The sequence below is a fragment of the Typopeltis vanoorti genome, chromosome 14, assembly GCF_054136105.1.
Source record: "Typopeltis vanoorti isolate ZY-2024b chromosome 14, IOZ_Tvanoo_1.0, whole genome shotgun sequence".
Classification (NCBI taxonomy): Eukaryota; Metazoa; Arthropoda; class Arachnida; order Uropygi; family Thelyphonidae; genus Typopeltis; species Typopeltis vanoorti.
In genome coordinates, this window is record NC_143562.1 from 70,307,499 (window position 1) to 70,335,333 (window position 27,835).

General features: G+C 33.6%; 1 long non-coding RNA gene across 1 annotated transcript; it reads right to left on the reverse strand.

Annotated features, from left to right (window-relative positions):
* Positions 1–624: 624 nt before the first annotated feature.
* LOC150099588 (uncharacterized) lies at positions 625–12,443 on the reverse strand. The gene is made up of 5 exons (XR_016549352.1): positions 12,405–12,443; positions 7,934–8,026; positions 5,854–5,886; positions 4,338–4,388; positions 625–721 (listed from the first exon to the last, which is right to left on the reverse strand). It is a non-coding gene; the product is annotated as an uncharacterized LOC150099588 (long non-coding RNA).
* Between the last annotated feature and the right edge of the window lie 15,392 nt (positions 12,444–27,835).

The following is a 27,835-nucleotide window of genomic DNA, read 5'->3' on the forward strand; positions in this document are numbered from 1 at the left end:
GACCCTTACTAAATCTTTCAACATGCCAGAACTGAATTTTGCCTCCAAATAAAAATCGTTCCTACACAATAACTAGCAGATCATACACGCGCTATGAGTGTGGCGTTCTTCTGCTTTTATAAAAAATACAATTGTATTCGGTTTATTTTCTGGTTTTTAGTATTAACGGTTTTTAGCATTAAAGTGTTCTCACTATTTTTATACATCATCTTTTACCCTCATGAAGCCAGCAGCCAAAATTGGTGACACTAGTTGGTATAACTTTGTTTTAAAATAAATTTGACCAAAAAAAACCCCAAATAGTAGTCATTTATTCTCTCCTTTAGAGATAATGTTTGTGAAAATGAAGTAACCAGGAAATGCATGATTTAACAATTGATTTGTACGTTCATGAAGTTTCAGCAGATTTATTTTTAATTAATTTATTTGAACCTAAGTGTATTTGAAATCCATTGTTGTTGAATGCTGTTTGTGAGTTATATATTTATATGATGTTATTTGAGAACAGGGCAGAGAAGAATAATTAATATTCGTAGACAATCATATGCGCAGAAATTTTATTTATCAAATGTTTCTGAAGTACAATATATGAACATTAATATCCAAATTGGAACTTTCTTCTTCTTTTTTTCTTGTTAGACAGATTGGCTTAATCCCAAGAACATTTATTGGACGTTTCGCTGACTGACTATTTCCCTTTGCTTTTATTTTCGAGACATGTCTGTAAAACAAAGCGTAATTTAAAAAAATAAATTGTTGCCTTTAAAAATGAATCACAGGTATTCCTCAAGGATATCATGATTATAAGTGAAATATTTGTATGCAGTGTCCAAGTCGTGAAAAGTTAGAATATAAGTAGAAGAATGGGTTAAGTTAAATGGCATTAACTTCTCTTTTTTGATTTCTAATTCTAAAATATCTAATTTTAAAATATTCTAAAATAGTAATCGGTAATGCGGGTAAGATCTATCACGACATTGAGTGGTTTATTAATGCAAGCGACAATTGGTGTATTTACTGCTTTGTAAATGATGTTATTCAAGAGTAATGTTTTTAGGGTAATAGATTTTCTTAAAATGTTTTTAGTCGATTTTTAGAAAATCGACAAATAATTTTTAGAAAAAATTATTTGTCGATTATATTCTACCACATGCACTTACTCAGAGTGCAATTTGAGTTTTTAAATCAACAAGCAGCTGAAATTTTGAAATCCCGTAATAAAAAGCTTAAATCACGTAAGCAAAACAGGAACAACAGAGATATCTTCCTGGGTGATATAAATTTTTCCAAGTTGACGAAAGATATGGAGAATAGTAGTATATTAATACTGAGCCAGGTTTTATCAAGAATATTTAAATTCAGAAGGCTGAAGGTTGAATATTGATAATGTTTCGCCCGGTAACTTTTAATGCAAATAGTCGAAAATATTTCTATGAAATAAATAACTGGTTAATAATTTTACAGCCAGTATGCGAAACTCTGAGATCGAATAGAAATCAGAGAACAATCAGAGAAAAATATTGAACAACACTGGTGAGGGAACTGGTTAATAACTCAATAGAAATAACATTCTACTACTACTACGACTACTAGTACTACTACTACTACTACTACTACTACTAATAATAATAATAATAATAATAATAATAATAATGAGAAATCAGAGAACAATCAGAGAAAATGTTGAACAACTATACCCATGAGAAACCTTCAAGTTCTCTAAGCAGCTCTGGGATAATTAAAAATAAATAAATAAAAATGTAACTGGATTAAAGGTGTCAGAAAACAACTGAATACCACTTAGGTACTTAGATGGAAGGTCTTTTTATAAATACAGAGATCTAATGGCAAAGTAAATGAAGAATTAGATTGCATGGAATTTGGCAGAAATACATGCCAAGTACGCATTCTCGACTGGCTCAACAACTTAACGTACATTCTGCAAACAGATTCAATTGAAGAATGGATGACAATTGGAAGGACGCTTCTGATTTTTAAAAAGAAAGTAAAACGAGCTGTTCTTAGTAAGGATCGCCTAATAACATGCGTGTCAACATCATGTAAGATACTCGCTGGTCTTCTAAAAACTTCGATTATTCCGTATTTATAACGGCACCAAATTGTGCTTATTCAACAAAAGAGATGTGCAGAAAATCTAGTGGAACAAAATACTTTTTGTTAGTTTACAAAACGAATTTGAATAATTCGAAAAGACAAAAAGCCAACTTATATACGGCATGAATTGATTACCAGAAAGCATTCAATTATTTGCCACATAGCTAGATCAGAAATATTTAGTAATTGTTGGAGTCAGTAAAAAAAGGAAAATTCCTAACAACTGTAAGGCACACTTGAAAAGCTCAGTTACTAATTAAAGATGATAATCTCAGTAGAGTGAATGTCAAGAGTGGAATTTTCCAAATTTCTGGGAACACTAAGGAAAACGTGAAGAAAAAATGACCAATTAAGGAATTCGAGATTTAAATTTAATCACTGTTGAGCAAGATATCGACAACGCTTACAACGTCATAGGAGAGCTAGGAGCCGTAAAAGTTGGCCCTCCCAGAAATCACGCATTACCTCATCTGCAGAAAACTGCACTTTTAGGGACATCTCACATTTTACGACGATACTTGTCGATTCCACCGACCGGACTTATTTCCCTGGTATAAGATTTCATTATTCTATTTCATGCTTTCTGTTACTCTTTGAGTGCGAATTCTGTTAAGGAATCGGTATCATAATAATAATAATAATAATAATAATAATAATAATAATAATAATAATAATAATAATAATAATGACTACATTACGAAAAGATAAAATTATTAACAGATTACTCATTATTAAATGCTTATTGCATTTAATATATATATATATATATATATATATATATATATATATATATATATATATATATATAGTTATGTTTCATTTCAAATTCAATTTAAATTATACGACATTAAATTCAGGTAATTCCGAAATGTGGTATTCACCATGAAGAAATTCAGATGTCTGCCATGTGTTCTTATATTAATATATCTTTAAAGAAAAAGAAAAGTTATTACAATGTTAAACTTAGGAGTTAAAAGGTGTTATGATATCTTATTCAAATATACCTTCTTGCGGTATTAACAGGTGGTTTAATATCGATTTTGTTCTAGGTGTTCATCAAAACATTTCAGCCTCGTTTTCTTGACTGTTAAGGACGAAATATCTCTATCTGATACTTTAGTTTTTAATATGATTCTGCAATTTACGCCACCAGCTTTTTGCTTTCTTAATTATTCTAAATTTTCCTGCTCAACAGTTGAAAAGCTAAAAGATGATTACAAAAAGTAATCATCATTTAGCTTTTCAGCCAACTTTCAGATTTACCTCCTTTAACTCTTTAAACCCATTAAAGATGCCAGTTTAATGATATAATGAGTATTTTTTCTGATATTCCATATACATTTTAATTAATATGAAAGTTAGTTCATCTTCCTAGTGAAAGGAAATTATTTTCCTTCAAGGAAATGTTGTGTTTTATCACACAAATCAGTGTTTCCCTATAGAGGAATGTGCGCATTCAACAGACTAGATACAACTCCAAGCTGTTAACTCAAATAAATATTTTTCGTAGTCATCCTAACTTTTCTCATTATATTCTCCTTACCGCAGTTACTGATGACTCTTCGATTTGGTAGGAAGGGCTTAGGTGTGAATCCCATTCATGAGGTTATGAATCTTACAAAGTGTATTTCACTAAATCTGAATTAGCTGGTGAGTTTAGCTGGTTTGATCAGATTGAAAATTAGCTGCAAATTCGTTTTTTTTTTTTCCCAATCACATGATGATGCATGTCAAGGTGATTTTTCTGTAGAACACTTTAAGCATTTAATGAGGCGTGTGAGAGATTTTCATATTTTAAGTCTAACTGTGTAGGCGACTTGAGCAAATCATTATCTTAAATCCAAGACTCATTAATCAAACTCTAAAAAATTAGAAGTTTTTGGTTAATTCAAATAGCTGACTCACTCGAGGTCTAGATTGAGTACAAACCATAAAGAGATTTTCAAGTAACACAATAAGTTTTTGAATTGTGATGGCGACTGTTTTTCATTATTATTGTCATTATCATCTCGATATTATCATTTTAATCAACAATCCTCGTATTAAGAAAATATCGAAAAGCGTGAAAAGATAAATGATAAATATAAAATAAATATAATATAAGTATAATAAAGATAAACTAGAAAGATAAAGTAAACAAAGTAGAATTTTATTTTAAGAATAAATTTTACCTTAATAAAATAATTTACATAAAATAATTAGTGATATGAGAACCAACTCACCATTGTAGCGCACAATTTCTTTTTGTCTTCCTCTTTTATGTTTTTCTTTTGCTGCGGAATAAAGAAAAAATCAGAATGTCTCATAAATTCGAAATAGCAAGTGAAATATATATATATATATATATATATATATATGTTTTTTTTTTTTTTAATTAACTAATTTTTGTTTTATAAATATTTCATAACTTTAAACCCAGATAAAATATGAAGTTTTAATGAAAATGATACAACTAGTTTCAGAGTTTTACAGCCTTCATCAGGTATGCAGTAAAGGTAGAACACAATAATAAAAATTGAAGATACAAAAAAACTGAGAATTGCAGGCAAAAAATGCAATACATAATTGACACAAAAACGTTGTATTTTTCAAGTTGTTCTATCTAACGCGCTATTGTTTGTTGCATGCGTGCTTGCAAGTTCTCGTGAACGCCAGTATTGAACAACCAGCATGACTATCAGGGATGTTGTAACTCAAATTGCTGTTCAAATGTTCAGGATTAAGGAGGATTTCCCGGGACTCCACGATTTTCCTTTCAAACTCATTATTTCAAACATCATTATATATTGCTATACTATATTTTGCGTTAGAGTGGTTCATCTACACTAGCGCCTCGAATGTCAGCGACCGAGCAACAGATTGGAGTCTGTCCGCATATTCTGCATTTCGCAGGGCGGAATCCAGTCTGTACAAATTAGACCCAGACACGTTAGCTTGGAATGAAACCAAGCGAACGTGTAGCTTTCCATAGCTTCCAATAAGCAAGACGTATATGGAAAGAAAGAAGTTTTCCATACACGGAGAAGTATATGGAAAGCTTCTAAACAATTCTCAGATAAGAGTTGTTTAGAAGATTGCAATTAAGGTGTTTTTATTGGTGAGGAGGGGACTCAATAATATCATGTAATAGAAGGTATGCAAATACAATGTGTAGAGTTAAAGGATAAGAGTTCTTTGCGATTTCTACAAAATCGCTCTATTTACTCTTCAGAGAAATTCGATATGCGATTTTTGAGTCCAACTGCATTGTAGTCTTCACACAATGCTAATTCCATCGCTGAGGAGAAAGGAAATATCAGAATGTGCATTGGAACTATAGTTGATATTTCACTGTTCAATGCATATGAGGAAAATATAATTTGGTGAATACCATCACGTGGAAATTGCTTCACCTAATTAACTCCTTTTGATTACTAATATCTGTCTTCATTTTCTCTGTGTAATTCTTTCTTGCTAGAGATTTCTTACATACGATGAATAACACTGAACCCAATTTTTTTAAGAAAGAGATCAAAATTATATTTTTCAAAGCTTAAAGCTATTTATTATTTTCTTTTGTTTACTACGGATCCTCTATACATCACTGCCATTGTTTTTACCTAATTTTAATCAACAAATCAAAATTAAAATATATTAATAGATTTGAATTTTGAATATCAAAATTAATATATTATATATATATAATAAGTTTTATTATTATAACTAAATCTAATAATAAGTATTGTAACCATTACTTACCAATTTAGGAATGGCTGCGATCTTTTGAATTAACTAAAGAAATAGAAATTTGAATGTAACACAGTCGTGTAACTTGAATTCCACAAATGTTATGCTTATATTTTCATGTATCAAAAAATTAACACGAAGTAAATTATACCTTGAAAGGCACCCTTAGCATATTAGTCCTCTAAATCTGCGTGAAATGTACACAGCTTTTCTTTCTCATTACATAAGAGTACAACGGTAAGCTAGAGTGGCTGCTGCATAATTTTTTAGATTGTGCTTCTAGATTTTCACATAGAAATTCATTTACTGCTTGAGACATTTTGTATCTGTGGGAAAATATTTGACATTTACAGTCCAATGTGCAAAGTGAACTGTTTAAAATTTTGGGAAGCTAAGATAGAATGTAGAGTATTAGATTGGTGGAAATATCTTAAAGGAGGTGGAGAAAATGTGGGAGTTTAAAGTGATTGTAGCCTAACGTTTTCAGACATATTACTAAAATTCTAAGGATAGTAGAGCGGATAAAGAGAATGGAACTGTATATACTGATGAGCAGAAGTAACTATATGTTGGTTTCATTGTATAAGACATTCATCAGGCATATATGAATCATTGTACACAGATTTGGTCACCCAGATTTCAAAAAGATGAAGATGTATTATTATAAAAGTTCCGGAGACAATAGACTAAGACGATACTGTTCTGTGGAATGTTTGAGTATGAACAGGTATTGAGAACGTGGATAGAAACAAGGATGAAGAGGAGGGAACATTATTGAGACATATCAGTCTTTAATCAGTTATGAACAAATGTTGAGGTGGATTTGCAAAGAATGGGTGAAGACACAGAGAAAAGAAGCTTTCTTTATGAAGTGATGCTTTGTAAGAAGAGTATAAGCAAGGGTTGAGGAGCAGTTTTTTCATCGAGATTGGACCTGGATTTTGATGCATTGCCCAAAGGTAAGGTGATGGCGGAGACAGTGAACATACTTGAGGCGTGGTATGAAAAATTGTGTGTGAATGTCGTATGAAAAATCAGGAGAGGTTCCATTTGTGGCTAAAAATGGAACCTCTTCTGATGAGTGCTCAAACTGTATGATGATATGGAAATATTAACATTAATAATAATAATAGTCATTATTATTATTATCATGAAAAGTTTGAAATGAATGCATCAAAGAAGATAAATGAGAAAGAAACGACTTGCCGAGAATAGATTTGAAGATTTGAAATTATTCCTTTTAACAAAATTGAGAGGAGCCGGAGGATCTTCCTACTAGGAGTGAGTTTTAATATTGAACATGGAATTTTTTTTTTACTGAAAATGCATGAACAGGAAACCAAAATGTCTGATCTACGTTAAACCAAATTAAAGGAATTGGGAAGGTGTGGTTCTGAATTAACCAATCTGGAGTTTTCGGATTATTTCAATGATTTTTGTAGGTGAATTCGAGAATACCATTTGGTGGTAGGACCACTTGTGGTTTCTACAGCGGGATTCCAATAATGTTGGAATTCTTTTCGGATTATTACTTAATACAGTATCTTTCGTTTATTAAATTAGCAGTCAAAGATCTTGCTTATAAACTGTGATCACCGCAGCGTGGAATAATATTGCAAAATGATAATCTCATGCAGATCGGTAAATCCTCCATTTTTGACTCCTATGATTTAAAATGGCAGTTTGTAGAAACCATGGATTTAAATCAATTACGACATTTCAGTAATAAACAAAGTGCTCCGAACCAACGGATATTACATTTGGGATAACTGAATTTTACTAAAAAAAAACAAAAAAAACCCCACCAAACTTTATTTCTTCTTCCTTCATGTAACGTTTAAATAATTCACAGGGGGATAGGAAACATAATAGCACCAATTTTCAACAAGAAATGAATAAAGTGTTTCTTGGAGGTATTATTATTATTATATTATAACTAAAGAGGGAATGGCGGTTATTAAATTTTGGTGCAAGTCGTTTTTTTTTTTTAATATAGAGTGGGTAATAACATTTCTATATCTATATAATTTATATTAATGAATCAAATTATTATCCTTTACTCTATTAACTAAAATAAAATTTATATACATACTTGCTCTATGTCTGTTACACATATCTTAGTTGCCAGTTTATCAGGTTTCACACTAATATATTTCATCGCCTCTTTCATAAGAGCATTCTGAATCTATGAAATAATTAAATATATAATTATTTAATATAATTTAATATCTAATAAAAATAATTAATTATCGAAATGCAATAATCATTTGGGTGCACATGGTTCTATTTAAAGAAAACTACAACAATGTTTTTGAATCTTTTAGAAAGAAATCTAAAATACATCGAGAAATTAACAAATGCTTATCTATAGCCATAGCATATAGTTTCATTTGATTTCAGCACATCGTTTTCGTTTTCTTTATCCATAGTCTGGACCTTTAAGGTAAAACAAACGGGCTATTTCTAACATACTCTGTCCAGGTGCTTCTGTCTTCCAGTGTCCTTACCAAAGGGAAGAACGAACAGTTAGCTCATTTCCTAATATCATCTCTGATGCAATTTCTGGAGTGAACCGTTTTAACAATGCGTGGTTTAATGTAATCTTTAGATCAACCATCTCGGTGTTGTTCTTCCCAAGCACATGATCCTTTATACGTCTTTCAACATTTCATCATGAACTGAAATTTTTAGGGTAATTAATTACCTGAAGTCATCAGTTGTTAATTGTGAATGCTGATTTTTAATCCAAAATCACAAAGTGACATTGAAACGCTTGTTATTTCTTGGAACAGATGTTCATTCTCTGCTATTAGTTCAATGCCATCAGCAACTCAGCTATTATCTATTTTTTTTTACAACAATCGCAATTCTAATTTAACTGATTTTCAAGGCTAAGTTTATTATATATTCCAAATAAAGGTTTAAAAAATCAGAGAAAGTATACAGCTTTGAACACACATCTTTCTGTTTTGTAAGGGATATGTAGTTGCCACTGATATTTCTAAATAACGGTAAAGTTACTGAAATTCTATTCCATACTCAATAGTCGTTCATTAGTGGCTCATGCCACACTGAACCAAAGCAGATCTGTGCTTCGATTCAGTGTGGCAAACTCTCAATCTGTTCTCATAAACTACATACCATTGCCCAGATATCGTCTACAGCACTTTCCTTCGTTCCCCTCATTCTATCTCTAACATATCAGAAGTCAGGAGACCATATCTGCGCATGTTATTCCATTTGAGGTCGTATTAACCGATAAAACGACTTTCATAATTCATACGTTGAGGAACAAGCTCGATCAGTTTTTTTTTTTTCAAACAAGTCTATTCAAACCATTGGGAAAGTACTACATATCAGGCAACTCCCTAATTATCACGTCTATCTTCGTCATCAGCAAACAGCTGTACGAATCAAAATACAGCCCATAGTGTCAACATTAGAACTGTTTAAAGTAATATTATAATTAAAAATAGTATTAAAATTATATAAAACAATAACGATGTAACAACAACAACTGTTCTCTGAGATAAACGACCTATTTTTTCAGACATAATTCCGAAGTATCAAATTTGGTGTCTATCAGTCTGCCATCCCCTTATCCAAGCTAAAAGTTTAGAGTCCAGTCTCATAACCTCTAACTTAGCATCTCTCAATGTTTTTTCCTGTGATGTACCTAAAATCATCATGACAAATTCATTCCTGTCGCCTAGCTAAATCGTAACGTTATTAAAAGGTTAATCGAAAATAAACTTCTCTTAGTAAACCCATGCTGTTCATTGCAAAAGCAGATTCTCTGTCAAAGAATTTCTGTTGGTTGACAGAGAATCTGTTTTTGAATAGGTTGTTGATCAGACGCATCTGTCTTTGTGCCATCTTTGTATAACGGATTATCATCTTTCACTTATGCTGACTGTTCCCTGTGTATTGAAACAAATTATGCAGACAGGACAAAGGCTACTTCAGTTGAACACTCGTTTAGAATGCGTACTAAACATCTTTGTCCTTATTGCGGAATTCTTATTCAGTTTATGTAACAGCTCTTCAAACACTTAATCTGTTCATTTGCTTCTGGGTTAGCACTGACTCCGTATTGCATACACCCGGTTGGTAGCTAGTAGCAAAACCGAAACTCATTTGTTGTACAATATCTTCTGCAGTTGTCACCAACATACCATCTTCATTCATTCAATCATTCATTCATTTCCCATATTATTTCTTAATCATTGTTTATTTTATTTCCAACACAGTGATAGAATTCTCCGGTGTTGTTTTTGAATGGATACGCTAGTTTTATTTCATATTCACAATCAGCTTTCCATACAAAACTTGGAAATTTGTTGCAGGAGCCTGATATCTTTCATAAACAATGTTATCCTTAAGGAAAGGATAACATATAATATTTTCCTTAGTAATTTCTTACTTAACACAATTACACATCCATTTCTCTCACACTGTGTTTATTCTTCGGGTGTTAAGGATATATTGACTGCATAGTGTTACAATATTATCAATAGGGATGCAGTCGGGAATCCATATCCATACTCGAAGTAGAAAAAGCAAGTAAAGGGCTGAAATCTGGAAAGGCAGTAGTAGTAGATGATATTCGACTAGAAAGTTTCATGTATGTAGGTACGAAAGCCTTACAGTGGCTGCACTGAATAATTCAGAAGGCCTGGACAGAGGGACGAATTCTAGATGATTAGAGTAGAGCTCTTATTGTACCCATACAAAAAAACGGAAATAAAACTAAATGTGAGAATTACAGAGGTATTTCTCTACTGAGTGTTCCTAGTGGGTACTTTGATATAATGGGGCATTATATCAAGCGATGCTTAGTCTTTATTTGAGTTGTAAATCATCAACTAGAATTCAAGGATGTACAGGAAGCTGATTTAATGTTAAATCTGGTGTCAGACAAGGAAGGATGTACATTATTCTCTCTGTTATTCATTATCTGTATGGATCAAGTTATGAAGGAAGGTGGTATTAAAACTGATATCAAAATTGGAGAAGCTAATCTCAGCTCTTTTCTTTATGCAGATGATGTTATACTTCTAAATAAATCTATTAGAAGTCTGCAAGATTTACTGAATAAATTGAATAACTGTTGTAATAGATATGGTATGAAGGTCAGCAAAAACAGGACAAAGACAATGAAAATAGGCAGAACCATTGAAAATATCAACTGCATTTTGAATGGAGAACCTATTGAACAAGTAAAACATTTCAGCTCCTTAGGCTCAATATTTAGCGAAGATATCGAAATAGACAGCAGAATATGGTCAACAAAGCTGGTATGGTAGGAAATCAAATGAATAAATTTATATGGAACAAGAGAGAGTCGACACACTAAATTAGCTGCGTGCCGTGTTCAAACCAATTTTAACGTATGGATCTGAGAGCTGAGTCAGAAGCAAAACACTTTACCAAACATTAGAGACTGCAGATATGAGAGTACAGAAAGATTAAGGGCATGAACAAATGGCAGCAATGGCAATATCATCTTAAAAACGAAGGTATTAGGAAAGATCTTGGTATTGTCAGCATACAAGCAATGCGTTAGTAGAGCTAATTTCAGGTGTTATAACAGAATGGGAGAGGAAAGATTAGCAGAGTACGTATTCTCTGCCAGGTTGGAAGGCGGTATAAGATCCAGAGAAAGACCAAGATATAGATGGATTGACACAGTAAAAACTGCCTAAGAAGATAGAAATATAAGATCTGATAATGTTGGAGACTTTACAGTTAACAGACTGATTTGGGGGAAATTTGTGGATAAGAAGTTAGTAATAATGTAAATTTTTCATGAGGTACTATTATATCCTGTTCACCCCTTGAGGGCATATGGCAGGAATTTGATGAAGGTGATGATGATGACAATTATCTCATTCTTATCTAGCTCCCTTGGCACTCACAAATTCAAACAAATAAGAATCATTCAAGTATACAGAGTGATCGATATTTTGATAGACATTGTATGACAAAAATATTTGACTGCTCAGTCACTGACAAATATAACGAAGAAGAAAGGACTCCAATTAGCCTTGTTCCTATAATTGAAAACATTCTTTATTTTGGGCTGAGTATTCGAAGTGTTACCTTCTGCATCGAAGCGCACATATAGGTTCCAAAAGATGTAGTAGAAAAAGCCCAATCGGGCTCTTTCGACTTTGGAATTTTCATCCAAGCAACTTTCATATAGTAATGTCTCATACCTATTCCATGAGTTCCTTTGGATTTTCTTGTCTTTTTTTTTTACAAAATAAGCAAAATGGTCAATGTACTATGGTTTTCAAGTAGCAAAAATCACAGATGGGATTCGAACCTTGGTCTGTTTTACATAAACATATTATCGATGCCTAGTGAGGTAGTAAAGTCTATATCACACAAGTGGCTTATGTTTCCAAATTAAGTTACTGAATACAATTATAATATTTGGTTCGCATTACACAGTTAGTTATATAAACTGCGGAATAAAATTTGCCGACTAATAAGGCTAATGTGTAAACGATATGGTTGTGTTAGGCAATTTATGAAGACCATCTCTAAATACTACTTACCTCTACAAATGCCTGAAGACACTCCATATACGGCATCAGTGTATTTCTAAATTTCTTCAGTGTTGGTTTTTCTATAGTGTTAGCTACACAAATGTATGAGAAAAAATCCAAATTAGGATTTACCAGGATATAAGAATAAAATATTTATTACATTATCTGCATATTTATAAAAAATTCTGTGAAAAATCTATAGGATTTTCTTCAAATAACGCGAATCACAATCGATGTAATGGTGCTCAGATAAGAAATTTCAAGAATATTTCAGACAGGCTTAAGTCTTGTGCACTTCATTCAAATGCCGGAAGTGTTATATACTAGTGGCAAAATTCCCCAAATTAAATATTTGTTTGATTGCTTCATAATGTAGCAGGTATGAATTTGTGCAGCCATTATATTTAGAGATCTTATCTATATTTAATTTATTCTCTTACTGAATAGATTGTTAGTCTGCTGTACATTAATATGGAAAGGAGATTAGGAAAATGAAGAAATTTGTTAACTCTGGGTATGGAGATATGTAGATCACCTCTTTAGGAAAAACATAAGAGGAGATAGCGTTCCAGAAGTTATCAATAAACGGACTGTGTGACGACGAGCTAAATTTTCTCTTGTAATTTATATGCGAGCTTGAGGAGTTAGCAGATTTAGGGCAGATTACTGATGCAATTTTTGATTAACAATGTCCATGGAAATATTTCTTGAAATGGAAAATTCAGAAATGCACTTAGCTGTGATACACCTCACTACTAAGCGCAGCGTTTAGCAATGAGTACATTAAGCTTAGAAGTGGGAGTGTATATGGGCATAAGCAGTGTGTGAAGAGGTGCGATTGATGCAGGGAGAGTAAAAGAATACCTCAGAAAGTAATGAATATTTAAGGATTCAGAATTAGTAATGAATTACAAATAAATAACAACCTGAAAATTTTATAATTTATAAACGCTTTTGTTATCGAAATATAATGACAAAAATAGCTTCTTCCAGAGCGGATCGTTATTTACCGCACAACAAGTGACGTCTAGTAGGGATCTGAAATGAATGGCGAAAGGTTCTTTATAATCCCGTGTTTCTAGAAACGTCATCGTAGCTTCTAGTAGATGCTCATAATCCTTATCAATTTTTTATGCTAACAATACTAATTTTAAAATGAACATTAATATCCATTTATTTATTCTTTGGACATTATTAAATGCCTTATGATATCTCTGTTGATCAATCATGTATCACCCCACAATGATCTATTCTTTTCTGGAGACTTCAACTCTCTGACGATCATTCACTCCAGACACACCATCCATCCCTACTATTCAGTCTATATCTCTTCCTGTTTCTAGCACTCATCCATTTGTCTGCGTTTCAGTATATGCGAAATCCTCAACAACCTTTTGTAATACTGGATCTCGAAAGCAGCTATTTTGTTTTCCCTTTCAGACTTCTTTAAGTTCCCAGTTCGCATCCATAAGCTGCTGTTGAAAAGTCAAATACATCCAGAATCCTCAATTTTGTTCTTTTGGAGAAAGATTCATCCTTCTAGAATTTAGAAACGGAACAACAATTCTACATATTATTAATAGAGAACAGGTATTCGAAAATTCTGACTTCCTTAATTCTTTTCCATTAAGGTATACATGTTTCTCAGGAGCTTCCCTGTCTTATTTGAAAACCATAATCTTTATCTGGCTAGGATCGAGCTGAATTTCTCTATCTGATCTCATTAACTTTATCAAGGATTTCTCCTGGTTCTTTCTTGTCATTATAAAGGAGCACTATATCATTAGCGTATCTCAGAGTAGTGAGCAATCTGCCACCTCTCCAAAAATCTGTCTTAATCTTTTCAGCATTGTCGAAAAATATATACTTAATTATTTCTTTAATCGAAAATTAAAATATTTGAACAATATAAACTTTAAATTCCTACTTCAGAATTAATAATAAGAGAAAATGTCGAAAGATCATTAAAAAACGTATTTTGAATAAAATGTTTAATGAAATATTGGAACACTTTAAGCAATTGATCAGATTTTAAATGCAACATTTGAGCTATATAAACTTCGGCGATTCCAAGCGTAAGCAAATACCTGGATAGAGCAGCAACTGACCCTTGAAGGTAGTGCAAGCTGAGGCAACTCATAGAAAGGATGGAGCAAGATCCGATCACTGTTCTTGATATTTACACATAATGTGAACTTAACTCCTAGGAGATGTATTATTGTTCAACATTATGAGAGAAGGTCACTACCCAGACCGGTTTCGACCTTTTTTGAGGTCTCATCATTGAGTAGGTAGACCAAGCTTGTAGCGAACAGAACTTACATCCCTTCTATGAGAATTTCCAAGAGGTGTCCTAATAAATTACTAATTATAATGAAGGCCAAACGCTTCAATTCGGCGACATGAACTTATCTAATTTAAGGGATATTATATCCCATATTGTTTCTTAGCCGAAGAAGTAACTCAAAGAGTTTCATGCCGAATATAGAAACTATATAAAGTTCGAGAATTCCAAGCGTAAACAAATACCTGGATAGAGCAGCAATCTTCAAGGGTCAGTTGCTGCTCTATCCAGGTATTTGCTAACGCTTGGAATCGCCGAACTTTATATAGTTTCTATATTCGGCATGAAACTCTTTTGAGTTTCTTATTCGGCTAAGAAACAATATGGGATATAAAATCCCTTAACTTAAATAAGTTCATGCCGCCTTTGGGTCTTCATTGTAATTAGTAAATATTTTCGTTCTATAGTGAAATTGTTTGCTTCACAACAGAGGACGGAGTTTTTGATTATACGGAATAATTGTCTGGTGCACTGAATTATGTCCGTCCTTTTAAAGAACATCAAATATCGAAGCTTGATGGTATAGGATAATATGTTATTGAGGTGTATTCTACAAAATAAGAAATGATATCAGATTAAATACCTGAAGACATTTTATGCAAAAAGCATCAAAATTACTGGTAATAACAAAAATCGACATACATATCTTTAACTCGTTCTATGTCCTATATCGAAATGTGCGAAAGAGATCTCTTTCTTGCAAATCGAGATTAGCAGATTGTTATCTGTGAACTTAACTTAGTTATCTAAATCCATGTACTGAATAAATTGCTTGTTGATCATTCCTCTATTATCATTTAAACTCTGGAAACGTAGCTAGGAAAACTGTAGTACTGGTGATATAATGCTGGTAATCGAATTCATCATCCACCGAAAAACATTTACTAACATATCTTGTGTATTTCTGGCAAAAAGAGATATTGAGAAATATGTGTTCAGTAGAAATAGATGTGATTGCACTTTGTCTTTAAAGTGGAAACTGCAGTAAAAATTGATGTCATCCAGACAGCCTTAGCTTCGAGTGATATTATTGAGACCTGCTGGAAATCATAAAGGTTGAAAAACAAATTGAAGGCAAAAGTTGCATCTAGAAGTATTCCAACATTAGAATACTCGATTATGGTTCGAAAAGTATCTAATTGCTCTGCTGTGACTAGCTGATGTACTCTGAAAGGTTTAAGTAGTTTTAGCGATCCGCGTATAGCATATTGTTTTATTTATTTTTCCATTGAGCTCTCTAAGTGAATTGAAGCTAGGACAATAGGGCATGGTTTTTGGTAGTGTGCATTATGATCCATCGAGTCGTTTCCGACTCCTGGCGACTCCACGAACCTACACTCTCCATTCCGATCTGTCCCTGACCATCTCTTTCAGTTCCTCCAAGCGCACTCCAGTTGCTTCTTTAACTCCATTCACCCATCTAATTCTTTGTCTTCCTCTTCTCCTGCTTCCATTAACTTTAGCAAGCATCATCATCTTCTCTAGAATGTCATTTGCTCGCATAATATGTCCGGAGTATGACAATTTTTGCTTGATGATCATAGCTTCAAGGGAGCAATCTGGCTTTATTCTGTCTATCATTGATTTATTGGTTTGCTTTGTAGTCCATGGTATTGTTAGTAAGCATCTCCAAACCCATAATTCAAATGCATCTATCTTCCTTCTTTCACTCTTTCTCAAGGCCCAACTTTCACATCCATACAGCACCACAGGGAATACCATTGCTTTCACGATTCTCATTTTTGTTGTGAGGCTAATAACTTTATTTTTAAAGATCTTGCTGAAATTGGTCATTGCTTTTTTCCCAGTAATAATCTTCTTCTAACTTCTTTCGTAGTGCAGTATGCTAAAAAATCATCCGAGTAGGAATGAAAATGTATATGTGTGTATATATTGCTAATTTATTAATCTAATATAGTCACAAGAAATAGTTAAGGATAATATTATTATCTATTATTATTAACTGACACCACCAGCAGTCCAGAGACTCATCGAGGGAGGCCACCTACTCTACATCTCTCCATCTCCACCACTCAATCCACCAACAAACCACAACTACAACAAAGCCATCAACCGCCTACTACCACCATTTCCACAAACAATCACAAATATCGATCTCCACGGCGGGATTCGAACCCTCGGCCTTTTGGCTTAAGAGCGTATATGCTAACCACTAGGCCAACTAAGCCGGCAAATATGCAAATCTGATTATGAAAATGATTCCTGATGTTTTTGAACTTTGATAACTGAATATTTTCAGAAACATACTGTGACGAATGCTGATCGAACGATGTTCTGTGGTTCAAAATTGAACCTTTGCGAAAGTTATGTGCGCATATTTCTGTAATTAAGCAAAAACTGAAACTGATTTTTGCAGAAAATGAAAATAACATTTCTTAAATTATTTTAAGAAAAATATAACTGTGTCAAAATAAAAAAAAAGGTTTTAATATATAAAGAATTTTAAAATATTTATAGATATATTAAAACTGCTCTGGAAAACATATACATTTATCAGGAATTATGCAGAAATATACATACAGTTAATGATCCTCTGAAATATTAATTATATTTTCTGACGCCGTTTATTGTTTCTGCAATTATTATATAATCCAAACTTACCCTTAGTGCAGATAACTCCCATGGCCTTTTTAATTATTTCACGTGGTTCGGTAAAACACCCTTCATCTCTGCCAAAAGTGTTAACTAACACTAAAGCAACTAAAATCGCATACCACATCATCGTGAGGCAATTTCTTCGGGATGTGTGCTTCCTAAGAGATGTTTCCAGTAGCAAATTATCTCTTATTTTATACTGATCAGTCACATGTTACGTGACTACGTTTAGAATAAGATCGTAACGGATAGCCTATGCGATGAATGGAAGATTTGCACAGATTTTCTCCTTTCAAAAAGTACAATCGAAATCTATTGCATGATTCATTCCTTCATGTTTTTTTATCAGTCAGTATTGACCAGCTGCTTGTAATGTGTAGACATTTTAATTTTTTCATGACCTAATTTCATGACTTAATATAGCGCCGCAAAGAAATATCTGCAAAAAAAATATTTTCGTAAAGTTTTAAGTGAATCAAAAGCTTTTTCATAATTAATAAAGCCAAGACATAATGGTAATTGATATTCATTACACCATTACAAATAGAAAGAGCCAACATGTTTCACTAGCCACTGTCTAGCATTTTCAAGGCTGTACTGGTGTGAAAACAAATGCATCAAGTTACTAAAGTGTATGTTTTCATGTAACATGATGCATTTGTTTTCACACCAGTTCATCCTTGAAAATGTCAGTGGCTAGTGAAACTTGTTGGCTCTTTGTATTTGTAATCATTAACAATAAAAGTTCGGAGTTTTAATATATTAGACATATGAACAATTTTAATCCTTCAAGTTATTATTACTACACTAATACCAGTTTTATAACGTTTCTCGTTAAGACTATCCGTTTTTACGTCGCTTTGCGATTATAACCCTGGCCCATTTATCCCACGAGGGAGGCTGGAATGCTCTGATAAACATCCAGAACAAATATCAATTCATTTTATTTCTTCTTCTTATATATCTTAAACGAAAAATGACAAATTATTACAATTTGATGAAATAAGCGTCTAAAGGATTTTAAGATATGTTCATTCTTATGATTATATCAGTTTCCTTATTATCATTTTGTTATAGGTGTTTATCAAAACTTTCCAGTCTCCCGATCATATAATGATGCATCAGTCGCTCAAACCGCGGTTTTATCAACAAGCGGCTCCTGTGAAACAATCGTTGCGCGTTTCCGTGGCTGTTTATTTACAACGTTCGTTGCTCATTACATCTCTTTATGTTTTCGTGTTTCGCTGAGTGTGAATTGTAAATTGTTTATACCTAATATTTTCTTTGGTAATTTTGAATAATGTCATAAAGATTTGATAAAATTCAAAGTATGGCTGATATTGCTTCTAGCGAAAAGAAGTCGCATTATCTACTGAGAATGAAATGATTACATTTGCTAACAATGGTGTATTGCAGAGAGGCGGTAAGCGAAACTTACCTCCCACTACTCTTGTTGCATTTGATAAAAAAATAAAACGTAAAAGTCAAGTGAAAAGTTTAAGACATGCAATTCAGAATAATTTTTCATTTCCGAAAATTATTCTAAATATTTGGAAGAGTTTTGCTGCGATGATCCGGAGTTTGGTGTGTAGGTATTCTATATGTTTTGTCCATTTAATGTGAGAATCTATATAGAGACCGAGGTATCCAACATAAACATTAACGATATTCATAACATATTCATAAGAAGTCAAATATTTCAATACGCAGATGACACTGCACTACTAGCAATCCACACAGACATCAACACAGCTCTCTGCAAAGCACAACAAGACCTAAACGAAATCACAACATACTTCCACCAAAACGCAAATCTAATCAACGGCACCAAAACACAGATGTTGATAATACACAACCCAAGAATCATGCGCTCCGCATCACTATCGATACATTGTCACACATACCGCTGCATTAACAACAAAAATACCTGCCAATGTTCTGAAATCAAACCTGTAACACACGCAAAATACCTCGGTCTCTATATAGATTCCCACCTTAAATGAACAAAACATATAGAATACCTACACACCAAACTCCGGATCATCGCAGCAAAACCCTTCCAAGTTAAAGACATTATTTCACCCAACATAAAAAAATTCCTATATCACGGTATCTGCGAATCCCTACTCAGATACGGAATAACAGTCTATGCAAATACTCCAAACAGCCACCTAACAAAATTAGAAACACTACACAGAAAAATCGTGTAACAGTGATCTGGACAGTTTACACGCAACAACCAATATCCCACAAGCACATGGCAATACACAGAATTCTGAGCATTAAAAAACTGAAACACTACATGACATTAACAAGGAATTACTTCAATATCACCTATCGAAATAATAGAGACACATATCGTATAACACGACCTACAACAACTCTCTACATCCCCACACCCTTCAACAACTCATACGATTCTTTTGTGAGATCACATCAGATACCCACGCAACTCAACAACCTACCAAGAAAGTTAAAACGCGTAGATAACTAGAGAGCATTAAAACACGATCTCTGAAAATATACCAACAAAGTTTAGAAACCATTAACGCTAATATACACATCACAGTCACTAGCTTCCAATACCTACATTCCATTCATAAACAGTAGCAACAACACAAATAGTGAAGGTTAATCCCACTCTCTTCATAAAAGCTAACCCCAGCTTCGAAGTAGGGGGATTAACTTGCCTCACTCATCTACAATAATCCTTTTAAGCAAATGCAGAAATTTGTATGAATAATCACTCTTTCTCAAACTTAAAAAAATAAATAAAAATAAAATAAAAAATAAAAAATTATACAAAAAATTCTGTATAATCTTCATTGTTAATATTAGAAGAACATGTGTTGTAAATACATAAGATAAAGGCAAAAAAGTATTATTAAAAATTTTAATTGAAATCCAATGTAGGAATTGCAGCCCTTAGTGCTGAACTCTGTAAAATTATACGGTGCAATGTCACACAAGATGTTTATTGTATGTATAAATATTTTAGCAATCAATAAAATAAATACATATGATTATAATAAAAAAAAATTATTATTATTATTATAGAGGGCAATGTGTAGGCATACGAACGGTTGCATGGTCGTATCACTCGTCCCGTTTTTATAGTTTTAATGTGGTTCTAACGCCTGTTTTTAATTTAAAAGTGTCATAAAGAAACTCTACTTGTCACGCTGAAGACAGTGACATATAATTCATCGAAATCGACCAAGTGGAATCCAAAATCTGAGTGTGCTAAAAAAAAATTGAAGCGTACACCGCGGTTGCTAACGAGTACAGAACAAAGGACGTCGCCATCTTTGCAGCTGTCGAGAGGAAGAAAGAAGAGTCATGAAGTGCAACAAGTGTCAGAAGGAATTGCCGTCCGACGGATGTTACATAACCTGCAAGAAATGCCATAGGAATCTTCACTTTACATGTTCCGAACTTTCTGAAACAACCTGGCAACGCAAATCCAATGCCAAACGAGAAGAATGGAAGTGCCTAAACTGTAGAGAGAACAAAGAAACGGCACCACCCATGACGCAACTGATTACGCCGGAGGCAGAATCGGACGATGAACTGAACAGACAACAAAACACCGGTGAGTCTTATAATTTGAGTTCCGTTAATTTATTACTAGAAAAAGGTTTAGAAAATATAAAAGCCAGCTTGGTAGATCTTGTCCAAGAACTATTTGATAAACAGAATAAAGAAATAACAAAAAAAATTAGCGAATATGAAGAGTTGGTTAAATTTAATAATTCAAAAGTCGAAGAAGTCTTACAAATGGTAAAATACATTAAAACCAGCATTAACTGAGAGGCAGCACAAATTGATAAAAGACACATCGGAACTCCGTCAAGAATTTAATTCCCTCAAACAACAATATGAAGTTTTAAACCAACAACAACATAAAGAAGACCTTGTCATAAATGGTCTTCCAGAAACCGAATCCACAGAAAATCTCAGAGACGTAGTTCTAAAGTTAGGCCATGCAATTGACATCCCCTTACAGCATAATGATATTCAGACCATAAATCGGTTTCCCAGGAAGAACAGAAAACAAGGTTCGCCACGACCAGCACCAGTCATAGTTCCTCTGACAAGCATGGCTACAAGAGACAATCTTATAAAAGCCAGCAGACAGAAAAAACCAGTAGTTAAGGATTTAAATGCATCGCAAGACAATAACGCCAATCTTTCTATGTGAATATTTAACACCTTTCAATCAGAATCTTTTGTACCAAGCAAGAAAGGAAACAACAGAAAAAAAGGATCAATTTTTATGGATCAAAGACGGCAAAATATTCTTGAGAAAGTCACAGACTTCAAAGTCTATACAAATAGAAAGCTCGGAAGATATAGACATGTTGCCAGAGTGAAACAAATGACTCTAACTTAGTTCAATAAGAAGATCTCAACACAACAAAAATGAATGTGAACCATCAGATAGATGTAATTACACCAGAATACATCAGTAATTATACTTTCGAATCTCTTGATGCATGGAAACAAAACACAGTACAAGCGAGAGGTCTCTCAATCTTGCATATTAACATCAGAAGTATCCGAAAACATTGGTTATTATTACAGGCTTATCTGAGGAATTACACTGATATTATTGATGTATTAATTCTTACAGAAGTATCCATAATTAATGACGAAGCGACTGCTTAAATTCCGAATTCCAGGCTATCAACAACGTAGACCATGCCGCCAAACAAGAAGATGGGGTGGAATACTAATATTTATGAAACAAAAATTAATAGCCAAAGAAATGGCCTATCAGTTTGGGCATGCTGAAACTCTCTGCCACGAAATCATTAATACACGAATACACAGCATCCCATAATACTAAATGCTATTTACAGGCCACCAAACCTAAACATGATAAAATTCTTACACGAACTCAATTGCTGGCTTTCAAGCCAAGAAATATGCTCAACCGAACACCTAATGATAATTGGCGACATAAACATAAATATTGCAAATGAAAACCAGAACAACGTTGTACAATACCTAGACACACTATCCATGTACAATCTAATACCAACAATAACATCATGTACAAGAGAAGAAATATTCGGAAATATTATCACTGCCTCCTGTCTAGACCATATAAACGTCCGAGCATCACCAAATAGTTACACCGCATCAGTCATAAAGTGCCAAGTAGCAGACCATTACTTCACCGCTCTAAACCTGCACACCAAGACAATACCCATGCAATGTCCCACAGAAGAAAAACGACAGAAAACAATAATAGACGAAGAAATAGTGAACCACGAAATAAGAAAAACAGACTGGCAACACCTGGCATCAGATTCAGCAGATATCTTATACAACAACATTAAACTCACACTGGAGGAAATATATAAGAAAGCTACAAAGAAAATCCGAATTCGATCAAAAACAACACAAAATCCTTGGATTACACAAAACTTAATCCAAAAATACACAGAAAGCATGCTTTATGGAAAGAATTAAAGCGATATCCAAATAACACAACTTTAAAAACTGAATATAAGATAACAAGGAATCGCCTTACAACACAAATCAGAAATGCAAAAAGAAGCTACTACAGAGACAAACTAACCTCCGCACAAAACAACATGAAACAAACCTGGCATCTGATTAATGAGATGCTAGATTCTGTTCCCAACACCACTGCCTCCGAAACCATAAAACACAGCTTCATGAAAGACGCAAAACCTATCCAACAACTAGCAAATGACTTTAACCAATACTTTGCAGACTCCATCCAAGAACTTCACAGAAATATTTCCCCAATCACAAAACGAGACCCTCCACTTGGACAACAATCAAAACAGACATCATGGTTCCCAACCATAAAAGAAGCAGAACTTCTCTCAGCAATACATCAAATCAAACCAAACAAAGGCCCAGGAATAGATGGTATCAGATCTAAAGATATAAAGCAACATGCTACTAGTTTAAGTCCTATCCTACTAAAACTAATAAATAAAATATTTAAAACAGGACAGATACCAAGTATGCTAAAGACCGCAATAATTACTCCCATATACAAACAAGGAAAAAGAAATTTAATCAGCAATTACGACCTATAGCAACATTACGAATTATCAATCAAATTATGGAGCGGATCATACTGAAGAAACTCACAGCATACACTGAGATCTTTAATATTATCCCCAAAACACAACATGGTTTTCAGAAAAATAAGGGAACAACATCTCTATTGGAAGACTTTACAGACGTAATTAATACCGCCTTAGACAAAAACAAAATAGCCATTGTAGTCTTTATAGATCTAACCAAAGCATTCGATACACTTACACATCAAACCTTGTTAGAAAAGCTCAGGCATGTTGGAATAGATGGGCCTCTTCACAGGTGGTTTACAAACTACCTCCAAAATAGAAAGCATATCACACGTATCGGATCAAACCGAAGCAGAGAGCTACCAGTAACCTGTGGACTGCCACAGGGAGCTGTACTCTCCCCAACACTATTCAACATTTACACGCACGATATTAATTAGTTACCACTCAAAGGTAAGATATTCCAGTACGCAGATGACACAGCAATAATATCCATCCATAATAACGCAAGCATAGCCCAAACAAATATGCAACATGATATAAATCTGATCATTGACTGGCTCACGAAAAACTCCATACACCTAAACTCAGAAAAGACAAAATTAATAATATTCAGAAATCCACTTACTCGACCAGTTGATAACAAATTTATAACCATTCAACATCCATTTTCCAACACAAGAAACACACAGAACAGCAAAACCACTACAATCACTCAGGTTGAAACAATACGATACCTTGGAATTTACCTCGATGCAGATATGAACTGGAATAGCCATATAAAACATCTACACAACAAACTCCGAACAATAAGTGGCAAACTCTACAGATTAAAAGGCATAGTTCCCATACACCTAAAAACACTAATATACAAAGCACTATGCCAAAATATACTAAGATACGCTATAACAACGTATGCTTTCTCTGCACCCTACAAATTAAATAGATTAATGTCGCTACAGTAGAAAATGACAAAACTGATCTTTTGGGAACAAAGAGAAAATCACGAACTTATAAACATTGCAATGGCAGAACACAAAATACTGACAGCAAAACATTTATGTCACCATGCAGCCTTGCTAAAACATTATTTCGATGCCAACTACAGGACAGTTAGAAATACATACCGTATAACAAGACCTCAGACTACTAATTATATCACATATAAATACAATAATCACTACGGAAAGGCCAAGCGAAACTTCTACATCCCAGGCATGATAAACAAATTACCTTTTGAATACAGAAACCTTACAAACTACAATAGCCTGAAAAGAGCTCTAAGGACATAATACGAACTAGAAACACGCTCCCAAAATACCATACAAACTTACTGAAACACAATATATTCGTTCAGGCTTCCAGTTCAGCGACGCATCAGTACATTCCAATTTATTGTGTGTGTGTGGGGGGGGTGCGTGTGAGTGCGCGCGCGCTAATTTCTCAATCATAGATTCCGTAGCATCCTAACACAGCAAAAAAAAAAATACATAATAACCAACTGGTGTCATCCTCAGATAAGCGTACATTTAAGCTTCGAGGATGAAAGGAAAAAAAATTAGTTCTCATCCAAGATGTATCATATGTAAGCAAATGTATATAATGTACGTATCACAAGAAAACCAATATATGTATTATATGTAAACCAATGTACGTAATGTAAATATCACATGTAAACAAATGTAAGTAATATATCATATGTAAACAAATGAATGTAATGTATATAATAATTGTAACAAATGTATGTAATATATATAATAACTGTAACTAATGTGCGAAATGTAAAAAAAAAATATTTTAAAAGTAAATAATTTATTATTTTAAAATAATAAATAATTGTGAAAATAAGGACACATAATATTCAGATTGCATATGTATAAAAAACTTGGAAAAAAATAGTAAACCTCAACATGTAATATTATTCAACTTATGCAACTCTGAACAATATAATTGTAAATTATTATTATGACTGTTATATAAAAAACTGTTATCATAATTACTATTTAAATCTCATTATATGTAGCACAAAGTGCTGAACCTTGTAAAATAATATACTGAATAGATGATCATTATACATATGTAATTATGTATGTACATTGTACATTGTATATATGTACATATTTGAAAGAACAATTAAAAAAAATTATTATTAGACTTCCCTAGAGTGAAAGACTGATATCGGGAGACGCTCTAATACACACTGCTGATCATATCGTGAGTAATTAAATGTATTCACTGTCTTCACAACTTCCACGCAACGCATTCAAACCACCCTCAATTCACCATGCAAAAAAAATCCAGTTCGTACCCATTTGCTCAAGACCTTTTTATATAGCGTCCAGGGATGGCCTCTTATTCTCCACTGTCTCCACACATTCTATGAAAAATGTGATGCTCATTAATCCGATAATTACCCCCTAATAACTTATTTGTTTCGATTACCTTACCCTCCCCCCTTGTCCTTCTATCCACTAGACTCTACAATGGCATTCCCTCAATATGTCTTCATGGTCAACATTTCAGAGACTGAAACCAGCCTATTCAATTGTCTCTGAATTCTTAACAACATATCTTCATCCTTTCAAAAACCTAGAAACAAAATCTTGGAACAATAATCCATATGAGGTCTGAATAATACCTTATATAAAAGGAGCCATTACATCTTTATGCTTACATATCAGTGTTCTACGAATCATTGCCATAATGGGCTGTGCTCTCATCACAATTTCAGCAAAATATATTCGATATTTCAGGTCTTTATCCACCAACATCATAGATCCCTCATCTAGTCCACCTCTTCTAAGATATCTCCCCACCATCCTATATTCTGCTTCCCATTTTGTCCTCCCAAACGTTAAAACCTTACGAGGGTGTGTTGAAAATTAGTGATAATCACCGTGCAAGAACATAGTAAGTAAGAACATAGAACATGTCCACGAAGCGTTATAAACTTGTGACTACACTGATACCATTTCGAATACTCTGAGAAAAAAATCTTTCCCTTTTTGTACAAACCAGTCCTCAGCTGAAGATAATGAAGAAGAGTGAGACAGACATTGAAATCCCAAGCTGTGTATTGTCTGTTAGGTTTCATGAGCAGTGTGAGCAAGGATATTGTCCTACAAAAGCCATAAAATAACGTTCTCTCTTTGGAGACATCTGTAGCTAAAACCATAAACGATATGAGACCAATTTTATATTGAGAATTTTGAAGGCATGGGGAGATAAAATCTGCGAAAAAAACGATTTTGGACCAAAAGTCACCGAGAGGGGAAATTTTGGCGCTGGTGGAGTCAAAAACAAGCGGATAATTATATTCAAGGCAAATAAAATAGAATAATAACATTTCGACAGTGTAAGCGACATCCGCGTAACTCATTCCAGCTGGGTATGTGGCGCGTTACAATAATAATAATAATAATAATAATAATTAAACTAAAACACCAACTTGATAGAGACACAAAAATTATACGGGCTGTTATGAACATCCAATCGACTCTTTACACTCAGCTGTAGAGCAAGTCGCACACCGGATGCAATTTGTTGTACACAAGAACGTTCAGCACATTGAAATCGTGTATGTGGTCCAGGGGACCATGATTCTGATGAATAAAACATTATTTCCTGTGAGTTCAATCACAATATTAATTTCTGTGTCTCTCGAAAGTTGCTGTTTTAGTTTAATTATTATTATTCTCATTATCATTGTAATGCGCCATATATCCAGGTGGGATGAGTGATGCGGCTGTCGCTTTCACCGTAGAAATGTTATTATTCCATTTTATTTGCCTTTAATGTAATTATCCGCTTGATTTCGGCTCCGCCAGCGCCAAAATTTCCCCTATCGGCGACTTTTGTTAATAAATCATTTTTTCGCCGAAATCATCTCTCTATGCCTTCAAAAGTCTCAATATAAAATTTTGTTGACATTCCGTTTAGTGGTTTCAGCTACAGATGCCTCCAAGGAAGGAAAGTTATTTTATGGCCTCCCTGTACCATCCATATCACAACATACAATGGTAAAAACCTTCTGTACTGACTTCTGTGTTCGAAACGTCTTGCCGTGGACACCATTTGTGTCTAAACTCCATTGACTGTTGTATGTTGTCTGGGTCATAGTGACGAAGCCATATCTCAACAGTCACGATTCCATCCAAAAAATTGGTACCTGATTTCTCATGATCACCAAAAATCCCTTGAGATGAGCACGCTGTTTTTTTTTTCTTTTCTTTTATAGTTGGCATTCAAACATTGGGGACCCTCTTCTCTGAGAGCTTCTGCATGTCCAGATTTTGGTTGATAATGATCCCAACCCCCTTCTCTGGATATCTGCACAGTCTCTGCAATGTTTTGGCTAGTATTTGTCTATCATCAAGGATAGACAAACACACTGAATCTAGGTTTTC